This window comes from Lactuca sativa, chromosome 5, assembly GCF_002870075.4.
Source record: "Lactuca sativa cultivar Salinas chromosome 5, Lsat_Salinas_v11, whole genome shotgun sequence".
Taxonomy (NCBI): Eukaryota; Viridiplantae; Streptophyta; class Magnoliopsida; order Asterales; family Asteraceae; genus Lactuca; species Lactuca sativa.
The window spans coordinates 315,652,929-315,666,488 of record NC_056627.2 but is presented as its reverse complement, the minus strand read 5'-3'; the positions used below and the strand labels follow the sequence as shown (position 1 = coordinate 315,666,488).

Here is a 13,560-nt window from a genome sequence, read left to right as displayed (position 1 = left end):
CCGGGGGAACGTACTCATCACAGAACATGGCGGTGAACCTCTCCCAGGTCACCGCAGCAAGATCAGCAGGCGAATAGTGCACTGTAACAAACTTCCACCAGTCCTTCGCTCCCAAGCGAAGCCGGTTCAGCGCGAACCGAACCCTCAGATGCTCCGGACATGAACACGTATAGAAGCATCCTTTAATATCAAAAACCCATCTCATCGCAGCAATTAGATCCTGCGTCCCATCAAACCCTGGTGGCTTCGTGTTGCTGAACTCTCAGAACAACAACACATCACTACCCTGAGGTCTGGCAGCAACAACAGCTGTGGTAGCTGCAGCGGCTACAGCCTTAGTAACCGCTGCGTATCTCTCATCAAAAGTCTCAATCAGCATGGTCTTAATATCCCGAACATCTCTGGAATCTCTATGCGGATGGCAACAGCCACCTCCTCATGAATCAACCTACGGATCTCCTCATCACTGACACCACTGCTCTCAGGTGTGTGGCGTGTCCCAACCATGATGTCTCTCTGAAATACAACACAAAATATCAGAGACTCGCTCGAGCGTATACACACTCGATATCCCATTCCTACTCGATCCCTGGTACCCTAAGGATTCTTACTTGGGCTGCGCACTGATCTGGTGTCTTTAGTAGTACGGGCCCAATACTACCGTCCACACTGCATCAATATTCACCCCAATTCCTCCTCTTTGGATCCCAAATCCCAAGTACTCTACTCTCACTATGCATAGTCTACTCTCTAGCAGATCCCTCATAGCTCCTCGCTGCAATCTACTCACTCTCAAGCATCTCCTAGCAGCAAAACCCCTAGGCTAAGGCATCACAAATCAGGCCACTCTAGTCCTAATAAGAATACCTAGCCTACTCTAGCATGCATAACATGTTATTTCATATCTCATAACACATAATATAAGGTTATTTGGGAAAATCACCGTTCGGGCGCTAGCTGATCGTACACACTGCTCTGCTCTGCTCTTTTTAAAACTTTACTCTTTGAGAAAAATTTTGTGATTTTTATTTGAAAATCTCTTAAATCCTCAGTTTGAGTCTAGATACACCCGAAGGTGCTCCCGAATCCCTCAAACCAAGGCTCTAATACCAATTTGTAACACCGTAAATTTCAAAGCAATTTTTCACATTTTTTTTTAAAAACATATTTCCATTTATCAATATTATAAAATTTCATTGTTTCACAAATCAATCCATAAAACACAGCCCAAGATCATAATGTATAAAAAAACTCCTCATGTGTGTACTGATCATGCCGGCGCCTTCCCGTGATCCTCGCTGGTACCTGAAACACATAACACCAGACACTATAAGCATAAATGCTTAGTGAGTTCCCCAAAATACCACATACAACATATATTAGCCACTCGAGGCTATAACTCTGTATGACCCTCTGGTCAGAATATCTCAGTGGGACCCTCCAGTCCCATAACTCTATGGAACCTATGGTCCTAACTCTGTGGACCATTCGGCCCTAACTCTGTAAACTCTGAATCACATGTAACACAGAATCACATAGATAACACATAGCATACAATATACTCTATCATATAACTCTAATTACCGCTCTAGGTAAAGTATAGTGAGAAGACTCACCTCGGGTAACGTGGTAAACCTCGAACTCTGAAATACTGCACTAGCCTCCGCCTAATCACATAAATAATTACTCTAATTAATACAACTTCTACAGACTAGGCCAACCCCTCTCTATAAGCTCTCTAAGAAGGGTAAAAGGCCATTCTACCCCTCTAATGGCTCATAAGTCCAAACACGGACTAAACCCTAAAAGTCAACCAAAGTCAACGGTCAAACTTTGACCCGACTCGTCGAGTGCACTCGCGTGACTCGGTGAGTACATGCGTGTCTCTTCGTCCCTGGTCCTCACTCGACTCGCCGAGTCTACCCTTCAATCCCCGGGTCATCACAGGTCGCGAATCGCGGGGCAACCCGACTCGACTCGTGGAGTCCCTAATGGGCTCAGCGAGTTCCTTCCATGATAACACTCATCTAACCTCTTGAGGTCAGATCTGCTTCTCTAATCTATAGATATGACTTCCCCACGACCAATAACCACGTAAAGGTTGAATCTTGACCCCCATGCAACGTGTACAAGGCTTATTTTGGTGAAATTCCATCTAAATTGGCAACCTAGTCTCGTTTCCTCCATAAACCATCATAAAGCAGAATGGGGAAAGCTCTCTGGACCTCTATGGATCCAGATCTGAAGTCTAACATAGCAAGGGACCATAAACTCCATTTATCAAACCCAAAAAGGGCTATAGAAAACCCTAGATCATGGATCTTAACCCAAAACAGAAAGGGAGTTCAATTTGATACCTCAAACGTGTAGATCTGAACTTGAAAACCCTAGATCCACAGCTCCCTTGACCTATTCTTGGTGGAAATGACCTCTCCTTTGCTTAAACACACAAAAATCGATCAATATGGCCTTAACTCACTCTCAACTCGCTCAAGCTCTTAAGGCACACTCTTTCTGGACAGGTAGCCGCACAAGAGGGCTATAAGGTCCTTTAAATAGGGCTCAGGCCCGGGGAATTAGGGTTTCAGCTTAAAGCGCGGACTCGTCGAGTCCGCTCTTCCTAACTCTTCGAGTTTGTTCATCAATCCAGTTAGCTTTCGCGGTCCTACTCAACGAGTCTACGACTCAACTCGTCGAGTCCCTCTCTTTTCTTACAAACAAAATGAATAATAGTAATACCTGGAATACTGGATGTTACAGAGAATAAGAAGAAGAGGTAGGGAAGAGAGAGATGACAAGATTGTTGCATGGAAACATGAGATTTCCTAGAGACATGGTGTATAATTTGCTTAGTTATCCATTAAACAATAATTAGGTGGCAATACCCTAATTATCACCTTGTTATTTTTTTTGAAACTGGGCCGTGAATGGGGAAGGATAGGGTTCACGGCCCAATTGCAAACGAGAAGATGGTTCACGACCCAATTGAGGTGAGAAGGTGGGTTCACGGCCCATTATGGCCCATGATAAATAAGTGAGTTATTTTAGGCCCAACATGGCCCAATTGCTATGGTTTGACGAATGTGTATCCAACTAGAGCCCAAATGGGTTCATTGGCCCAAAATCATCAAATATAAGGTTTACTGGCCCATTAGGTCCAATAAGAGGATCATAGTCCATACTAAATTCAAACCGGGATATTTAGGGTTTCAGACCCATAGTTAAGTATATGAGATGCATTGTATTAGGTTTTGAACTTCACTCTGGAGTTTTGATTCAAATGGATGATTTTGATTGAGCATAGAATATGATATCCACTTAGTGTACAAGTTTTACGATAATTGATTTTTACATGAAAACATAATTTCCTAGCTAAAATGCTAGTTGTGACACGAGCCCTGGCAGCTGAACAAAACCCTGATCCCAATATGGTGCCCTCGCCATAGATAATCAGTTCTCCCGCACTTGGGGTTCGAACCACCACTCACTGACCCTCGTAGTGGATCATGACACCGAAGCGACTAAGCCAGTCCATACCCACAATCACACATACATCCCCCATAGGATTCAGAATCAGGTATATCGGGAAAGATACCCCGAAGATCTCCAATATGCAACCCTGATAGACCGTAGAAGCGGATATCCCTGTTCGTTAGCGATAGAGATTCACAACAGACACTCTAGCTCTCTTACTCGCAACCCGAACTCCCTACCGAATGACTGAGAAACAAATGGATGAATCGCCCCCGAGTCAAATAATACCAAAGCAGGTAAGGAGTTCACTAAAAACGTACCTAATCACATATGCAAACATATAAGCATAAACCATATATAATCAGTAAGTTAAGGGATAGAAACATACCAACAACCACGTCTGGTGCTGCCCTGGCCTTCTCTGTCATAAGCTGGAAGGCGTGTCCCTGGGCCCTCGAGGGCGCTGCTCGACCCTGACTCCTGTTAGTAATCCTAAGTGTAGCCGGCACTGGAGCCTGCGCCGGCCTGGCAATGAGTTGTGGATAGTTGGTCTTCACGTGACCAACCTAATGGCAGTGGTAGCAAATCCTCATATCCTAAACCGGGGTTGTCTGGCGACAATGCTTTGCATAGTGCTCCTCCCTGTCGCATTTGCGGCACGCACCGCTAAATTTGCAAACCCTCGAGTGACCCTTCTCTCACTTGCCACAAGTGCGGCCCTGCTGTCCCTCTGACTTGGAATCAGCAGTCTTAAACCGCTTTGGCGCCGACTGTGATTGTGTCGGGGCCTGTTGCTGCTCCTTCAACCGCAGCTCAATCTCTAACTCACGCCGCCTAACGGCCTCCTGTAACTCCAAAAGCGTATCACAATGCAGGGTCGCCATAAACTATCGAATGTCAGTCTTGAGCAAGCTCAGATAACGAGTCATCTGAACCTGCTCAGAAGCAAACTCCAGGCAGAAAATCGCCCTCTCCATGAACATACGGGTGATCTCCGTCACCGTCTCACCATCCTATCTCAACTTCAAGAACTCCTGAGCCAACCGTTCCCGCTCGACCCGTGGAATGTAGCTGGCGCGGAACATATCCCTGAACTACTCCCAAGTAACTGCAACTCTTTGGTCATCAGAATACGACCCAGTTATCAATCTCCACCAGTCCTTTGCCCCAGACCTCAGCAGGTTCAGGACACATCTGACATTCTGGTCAGTAGGACATGAACACGTGAAGAAACACCCCTCCACGTCAGATAGCCACCTCGTGGCTTTGATGGGGTCCTGAGTCCTATCAAAAGTAGGGGGCTTTGTGTTCATATATATATATATATATATATATATATATATATATATATATATATATATATATATATATATAAGAGTTTAGTTTATGTTAGTTTTTCATTTCTTCCGTAGTAGTTAAGTTGAGTCTTTGTAGATATTTGCTTGTTTTGTATATTTGTTGTTGCATATATTTCTTCTGCGCTTTTGTTATGGTGATGGATTTATCTCCTATTATGGATTGCCGAGAGTTGACACAGGTTTTGGAAGAAGATATGAAGATTGTGTAACCGCAAGCTATTGAAGAGCATGGAGTTCAGACTAAGAAGAATGGGATATGCCTTATCGACCCTGAGTGCCCTCCACCTTAAATAACGAGTGTAGAGTCTTCAACATGAGTGAGTTCACACATCTTGTGAAATGAGTGAACAGACGAGTTAAGTGCTTTAGTGAGCACGTCCTATAGATTGAGATGCACCTGCATTGTCGGTAAAAGTTATTAGGAGATGCCTTATACTATGGTTCCATGCATTTAAGCCGAGTAATTGGCAAATCTTTGTGTTCCATGTCTTGTACAGTCCTGATTTGGAATGCAGTACATTCGTATGTCTATGGGGTATAGGTTGACAACTCTTTAATCATGATTATGTTGTCGGGATAAATACCTTGAGGCATTCTTTCTTTTTCTTTCTATGTTTTCATTTACATTTGCATTTGAATTCATATTTTCCAAAATGATTCTTGTTTTGTTTTCTTGAGGACAAGAAAGGGTTAAAGCTTGGGGAGATTTGTTAGGTGTATAAAGTGCACCTTTTTACATGCTTATTTCATGTTTAATTCAAGTATTGCATAACATTTAGTGTAACTTTACATGCATTTTACATTTTCAGGACATAATCGAGGATCTATATTCTTTTCACCATTTTTTATGGATGTTCAAGGGAAGCTCTCGGTGAAGTTTCAGAATTTTCGGAGCTAAATTGAAGAAATTAAAAAATTGGAAAATGAGCATTTTCCAGGTTTTCACACGGATCGTGCTTTCACAAAGCATACATTATGCGTCTCGCGCTTTGGAGATCTTTCAGCATAATAACATGTTACACGGCCCGCACTTTCTCAAGGAAAAAATTACACGGGCTGTGTAATTCAGTCTGACAACTTTTGAATTTTGCAACTTCTGATTTATCTTGTCTTTTTAGGCATTTTTGAGACACTTCGACTTGGGACGTCAAGAGGGCGATTTTGGGAGATCATATCACCATTTAGCATTTTGGAAACACTTTGATTTGCATTTTATAAGTTTGTTTTAAGATCAAAACTTGTTGATTTTATGTTCTAAATTTGTCATGTTTGGCAATTTTTTTATTCATTTCCGGTTTTAGATCCGAAATTACTTGTTGTTAGACTATGATGTGAACTTAATTTTATGTTTTTATCTAGTAATCTTTGATCTGGTCTTCATTATATGTTTGATTTGTACTAATTTCACTTGATCAATAAAATTAGGGTTCGTATCACTCTTGTTCGTCAAATTGTGAAATTCGTATATGTTTTATGATTTGTAATTGGTAACAAGCACTTAATTGGTTTTAACAGAATGCAAATTAGTGTAATCAAAGATTGTATGTTCATATTCCTGAGTTTATGAGGAAGATTGGACATTGTTGGTAATAATTGTTTGAACTTAAAGTCTTTTGGTGATCTAATCTAAGAGCTCGTTTGGATTTTATCAACTAAATGAAGTTTTACTTAAAGATCCTGTTTTGAATAAAATACTTTTGTCAATTTAGAGATATTAGAGCATGTTAATGTCTTAATTACCAACCTAAATTGAACATAAATTGAAATCATGTCATATCTTACAACATAGTAATCAAATAGATCTTGGAATCGAAAATGTCATGCTAATTTCTGAATTTTAGCCTTTGATTTATCTTTTAGCGAAGTTTAATTTAAACAAAATTCCCCATTATTTTTTTAACAATTGGTAATAGTGTATCATGTGAAAATATGGTCATTCATTAAGTCCCGTATCTCTGTGGACCGACCCTATTTGCTTTATACTATCTTTTAGCATATTGGTACAGTGAATCGTGTTTAATTATTATTATTATATCCCTATATTTATTGGTTTGACACACCAAACACTGGTTTACTCCTTCGATTCTTTCATGATGACCAATTGGACCTGACAAAAATGACCTTATGCTCCCCATAAAAGCAACAAAAAAAAATGTTTAAAAAATATTTAGGCACTGATTAAACCAACTCCGGAAACAGTATCAGGATACAATGTCATTTTCCGATTAAATTATGTAAAGAGAAGTAAATAATCATAAGTCAGATTAAAATATTAAACAACTTATTCAGCTATTAGAGATTCAATTAGGGAAAAATAATTTATTTGTTGGAAATAGTGTCCAATGTCATTAGCTAATGGTAAAATTTTCTAATAATAACAGGGTCCTTTTAGTTTGCCCTCACAACCCAATTGAACAAAAAGAAGTAGGAGAAAATAAGTTTGTTAATTTATTATAGTTTAATAATTTAATTTGAAATTATTTTGCATTTTTTTAGAACGAAAGAGTAAGATTATGTTAGTGGTTCTAGTCGGCAGTGACATCCAAGTGGGCAGTATGCTTTTCCCGAACCTTCGCCCATGGGAGTTACCCCATTACCCCTTTTACCCGCTTCACTTATGGAAAAGCCTCCAAGAAGTATCGAACACGAGACCTCCCAAAGGAAAACCACCCAGGCAACCCTGGTGACCAATTGATCTAGACCAGTTGGTTAGAAATTATTTTGGAAATTAATTAAATAGTTTTATTTAATTAAATGGTTGAATATTAACAGGTTAAATGTTAACTAACTGGAATGTTCCTAAACACTTAAGGATAAGGGGAAATTCGAAAATCACTCCATCCCACATAGGATAGGAGATGAAACTCACAGTTCACTCCATCCAACATGGGATGGAGGATGAAACTAATGCAAGGATCCATGTTATAAATAAGATACTTGGGATTTTCATTCTCCTTGAACCTTGACTTGATTTTTTGTCGTCCTTCTTCCTCCCCTTTCTTAGTAGACGATTTCTTACCCTCTTAGGGTTTGTGAAATTGACCCTCATCCTAGTTTATTTTTTGGTACTCTCTTGGAGTCTTGGGTGTGAAACAAACAGGGATTCCTACTACCGGTCCTCTTCATCCAAGAAAATATGGTTGTGATCATATCTCAGTTAAGGAATATTCCAAAAGATCAAGAACATCAAGAGGTTAGTAATTCTTCTGTTATTTTTCATAAATAAGTTGCTATAATAGAATAAACCTAGATCATTTCTTTAGTTATTTCAACATAGTGATTGAATTTTTCGATATTTTTAAATATTTCAACATTTTCTTTTTTTTTTTAGTTATATATTATTTAGTTATATAATGGTATATATTTTAAAGATTATGAAACGAGAGACTTTTTAAATGTTCCGAGTTAAGGATGGACATCCTTTTAAAATATTTAAATGTTTCCACAATTCCAAAATTGTAAAACAAAGAAATTTGGATGGGACATAATATATCTTGCGGAAAATATAGTTTGTACAATAAGCATCCATAGTAGGATTATATTTAACTGTAATATAAAAATACTTTCCTTAAAAAGATTCTCTTTTGGTTTTTAAAAGCAAATATATCAAGAAAAAAAATCACAACTCCTACACGTTTTTATAACTATAGACACATGAAAACGAATATGTAAAAAATAGTAAATAAAATTTTAAAAATAATAACTATTTAAATATAGTTTTTTTAATACATGCATAAAAACGAAGATATAAATCTTTGTAAAATATAACTTTATAAAGAATACTAATTTCTTAAAAACAATTTGAAAAAAAAAACACAGATGTAGAAAATAATTTTTGTAGAATATAGAAAACGAATTAAAAAAATATAATTTATAAAATTAGAGAAATCTAAAAAAAACATATGTAAAACGTAAATAAAAGAATATTTGTAAAAAATCAAATTTTGTAAAGTTGTAACAAAAAAAACTTTTTTAAAAAGCCTAAATTTTAGAAAACATATAAAAAGAAAATTGTAAAAAAAACAAGTTTAGACCTAATTTGTAATAAAAATTAAAAAAAGACAGGTTAAAGCCTAGAATAAAAAATGTAAGGACCAGTTTTTAGTAAAAGATAAAAATGTGGTTTAAAAAAATAAAAAACAAAAGTTAAGGGGTTTAAGATAAATGGAAATGTTATTTTGTTAGTATGGTAATTTAGGAATGTTTTATAAAAAGAACCGTTAGAAATCGGAAGTCGAAAGGGTTGGGTCGGTGTATTCGCGCTTAAAATAACCTTCTTCACTCATCCCTCTCGCTTCTCTCCAAACACCATAGATACATGTTTCTTTGAAGAAGAGGGTTTTATTTGGAGGTTCTTTTTCTTCTATCGACACCACCGTTTCCTCGTTCTTTCATTCTCCGGCGTTCAACAATCCTCTGCGTTCCCCTCTTCCTCTGTTAGGTTAACGTTCTTGATTTTTTTGTGTGTGTATTTTATTGATTTCGTTTTTGTTTTTGTTAGGTATTTTAAATTCGGCTAAGATCTTCAGGCCTCCCTTCATCACTGGGGCTATTGGGTTGTACCTTTATTCTTTGTCGTTGTAGTATGACGTCTGGTTCCGATGTCAGTTTGGTTCACCGTCATCATCGATCAAGAAAAAGAGTCCGTCTTTCTCCTCTGATTTCTAGGTTGTGAGTTTAGTTGTCTCTTTTCTCCTCCGATTTCTGGGTTTCGTTTTTTCTTTCTATTTCTCGTCCATTTATTTTTTGTTTTGTTGGTTTTTTGAAGCAGGTCACCTAATAGAAAGCACCCATCAAATGAAGATGATTGGTCAAACAATAGTTAAGTTTAAATAGTCTTGAAACCCAAAAAAGTACTGTTTAGTTGTAGATTCTTCTTCTGTGCACTTTAGGTGTTTGATGAAATGTCTTAATGTTATTGGATTAAATTATTGAGCTATTAGAGATTCAATTAGGGAAAGAAAATTGATTGTTTGTAGTTTTAACTCAATTAGAAATAGAAGTGTATTTGGCTCTAACTAAGAGTTGCCTATAATTAATATAAGTTAGGCAGAAGTGTAAAATTTCCATATTTGAAACAGATTTTGATTGTCATTGCTACAAAAATATATGGACTTATGTTTGTAATTTTCTTACTGCAGGATTTTAGAGATTGAAAAGTGATTTTTGGGGGCATAAGGAAAGTAAGCTTGAATCTTAATCAAATGAGGATACTTCCAAGAGGTGTTGTGATTTTTTTTAACAATTTATATGCTGAGCTTTTTGTTTCAAGGCTACTACAAAGATACGCTTTTAGTTCCATTGAATCTCAAATAAGGGTGTTGGGTGATTTCCGTCTTCTATCCACTGAATTACAAAAGATATGAGTCTGTAACTCTGTTTGTTTATTTCCAGAAATACCCCTCTGTTCCTAAAACTTGTGCTTATATATATTATCTGCAGGATATGATGGGATTAACTTACTTCATGTTGAATCAATCAAAGCAAGATGCTGAATATTGCACAGAAACACCTTCAGTACTTATTTAGTATGCCTGGTAGATCTTTACATCAGGGAAGGAAATGCCTCATGGTGGATTGAAATGTTAAAATCAAGTGGTCAATTAATATAAAGAGGTGCTGATGTATACTTTCGTATCTCTGATGAGGTAATAATCAATTCCCTTTTGTGAATAAAAAGTATTATATATGGGATTTTTGTTAAAAAACTTCAGTTTTTTTTGTAGGAACCTCTTCATTCAGCTGTGATTATTGTTGTTGTTACCTTTTTTTTAGCCAAACGAATTATGTTAAGAAAGTATGGATTTCATCTCATTCTTTCTGGTGGTGATCTGTACAAGAAATGGGATCAGGTATTGCAATTTTTGTTACCTTATCATATATCTTAATACTTTAATAGAAGATAATTTTGTTTTCCAATTAGTACTTACTAGATAATTTTCATTATCGAATATATGAATGATTTATCCATCTTTTTAGAGTAATGGTGCAATGGATCCAAAGGCTCCAAAAGAATTTGTTTTAGTCCACAAAGAGGTTTTCACTCCTTATATATATAAATATATATATATATATATATATATGTATGTATGTATGTATATATATGTGTGTGTGTGTGTGTAAAGTTCATAAGTGCATGTGATACAAAGCAAGAGAAACACACTTGCATTTGATCATGAATCAAATCTATGGGCATTTTATGTAAGTGTTTTATAGCATCCTAGTTTCATTTTCTTTCTACTACATTATTGTACATTCAACTTTTTCTTATTAAGACATTCTACTTTGAAATTTGACCCAATTTACACATTTACCCTTTTGACAAATTTTAACTAAATCTGCTATCGACATGTAATTCCAGGTTTGGGCAATTTTAGTAGGATCTTCTTCATACAATTCAACATATGCACAGAGGCAGTATGTTGTCTCAGTTAAAACATCAGAATACATGTATGTCAAAAACCAATGGGAGGTAAATGACTATTTTGCCCTCCAACTTCTGTCACCCACGTATTATATTTATTGCAATTTCATGTTGCAGAGTATTTCTCCGGAACAGGCTAAAAGGTTTACAAAAAATTAGAGAAAGGGAGGGTTTGATCGAGAAAGATGTGGTATGAAAAGAACCATACATTTAAAATGTGGTTTTTTATTTTAAGTATTTTGTTTTTGTTTTTAAGGTAAAGGACTTGACTGCTCAATCTCCATCTTAAACTCTAATCAAACCAAAATCCAAAAATTAAACTAAAACAAAAATAAGATCCAGGGTACCAACAAACTGATGAAAAAAACAGAAAACTAAAGGTTGTTAGGTTGGATTAATTTTATTTTTTGATCTTGATTTTGTTTTAATTCTTGGGTGCTGATTGAATTTAGTTAGGTTTTTATAATTTAAGATGAAGGAGATTGAGAAGATGAAGATAAGGGAAAAAAAGCCTACTTAAAACTAATGAGTCATTTTACTAAAACAATATTTTGCTACTATTTGTAAGAAACATTTTTTTTTCCTCACAGGGCTTGAGTGATCTCTCTCCATGCTAATTCATCACGAAAGATGAATCACAAGCTTTCTGGTGTTCTTTATTTTATTTTATTGGAAAGGTTAGGTCCAAATTTCAACCGTGATCAAGGGTATTTTGGTCATTTAATAAAAAAAAGAGTAATGAAATTGAAACCACCTGTCCTCATGAATGGTTGAAATCCATCAAATTTGAAATTTGAGGAATTTGACAGAGTTGAATTCTGTCTGAATGGAATCTCGAATTCCAATTCCCTTGGAATCCACAATTCCAATTCTTGGCTGCGAAGCGATCACTGAAAATGGTATTTCAAGAAAATCCACCAGAACTAAATTCTGTCCCTATTGTCAACCAAACACGTTATGAAATGGAATCTTGAATTCCAATTCTGTCAGAATCCGTGATTCCGTTTCTTAGCTGCAGTTTCTAACATGTCTATTATTACTGTTTTGATATGGCAGCTGGTGGAACAACTACTTCAAACAAAACGACTACTTCTGTTTCCACTGGATTCTGATCCAATTCAAAAACTGGCAAGTAAATTTACTCTTTTACCCTCACAAACTACACTACTAATTTGACAATTTAGAGAGTTTTTTGGGAAAAAGATGGGTCTTCTCTTTGAGAAGAATCCTCAATATCTACACTCAATACACATGCTAATTATCAGCCAGAATTACAGATTCTTAGCCTATAAATCAGCTTGCTAGAGTTATATACAGTTATTGACAATAAAAGCATGTGATAGGAAATATATTTTGCTGAAAAATCTGAAGCATAAAATCAGTATTGAATATATATATATATATATATATATATATATATATATATATATGTGTGTGTGTGTGTGTGTGTGTGTGGATTTGATAATTGCATGTGATACAGAGAAACTAAGGTATTGGCAGAAATGAAAACACACTTGCAAGATGTAGTAAACAGCAGTTAGCGCCCAATGCTTCTTCACAAGCCATACTTTGTGTGCCACAGACATTGCATATTGTAGGTTTCACCCAATTAATAAATACTTTGAAATGGTTAAAATTGTGATCATTTGCTAATCACTTTGACATTTCATTTTAAAATTCTTTATTTACTTGTGGTGGAGAAAAGGGAAAGAAGATGCTCCCGAGAATCAAAGTGTTATAACATATGACTGTAAAACACTTGATGGTTTTTTATGGTACAGATTTAGTTCCTTTGAATCTGAAAAAAGGGTGTTGTGCTTGTGTTTATTTATTATCTCTATGCATTGGAGTGGAAGCAAAAGTTTTGTGTGAATAAAAGGCAAAAGCTAATTAGAAACTAATCACATTATCACATTTGGTTTGAAATTCCTATCAAAATTTGTATAAAATTGTAAAACAAAGAAAATTCGATGGGACAGAATATATGTTAAAAACACACATAAAAAATATTTGTAAAAAACCCAGTTTTACAAATGATTTCATATAAAAGAAATTTATTAGAAGATAATTTTCTAAAAAAAAAAAAATTAAAAAACCAAGTTTTAGAATATATATATAAAAAGAAAGTTGTAGATCTTTCTCATCTGATTTCTTTTTTTTTTCTAAGAATTGCATCATCATCACTAAAAGGTAAATTAATGACATGATTTTACTTAATTGCAGCCTTAACTAACGCTACAACCTCCCTGGGTTTCTTTTTGTTTCTCCTCCATTTATTTTTTGTTTTGTTGGTTTTTTGAATTA

At 36.0% G+C, this 13,560-nt stretch overlaps 1 long non-coding RNA gene across 1 annotated transcript; it reads left to right on the top strand.

The window, feature by feature from the left end:
• The first annotated feature begins 9,066 nt into the window (after nucleotides 1-9,066).
• Nucleotides 9,067-13,555, top strand: LOC122194510 (uncharacterized). Its single transcript, XR_008223235.1, has 8 exons — nucleotides 9,067-9,500; nucleotides 9,604-9,653; nucleotides 9,974-10,480; nucleotides 10,559-10,684; nucleotides 11,194-11,304; nucleotides 11,374-11,446; nucleotides 11,847-11,933; nucleotides 12,313-13,555. It is a non-coding gene; the product is annotated as an uncharacterized LOC122194510 (long non-coding RNA).
• Nucleotides 13,556-13,560: the final 5 nt, after the last annotated feature.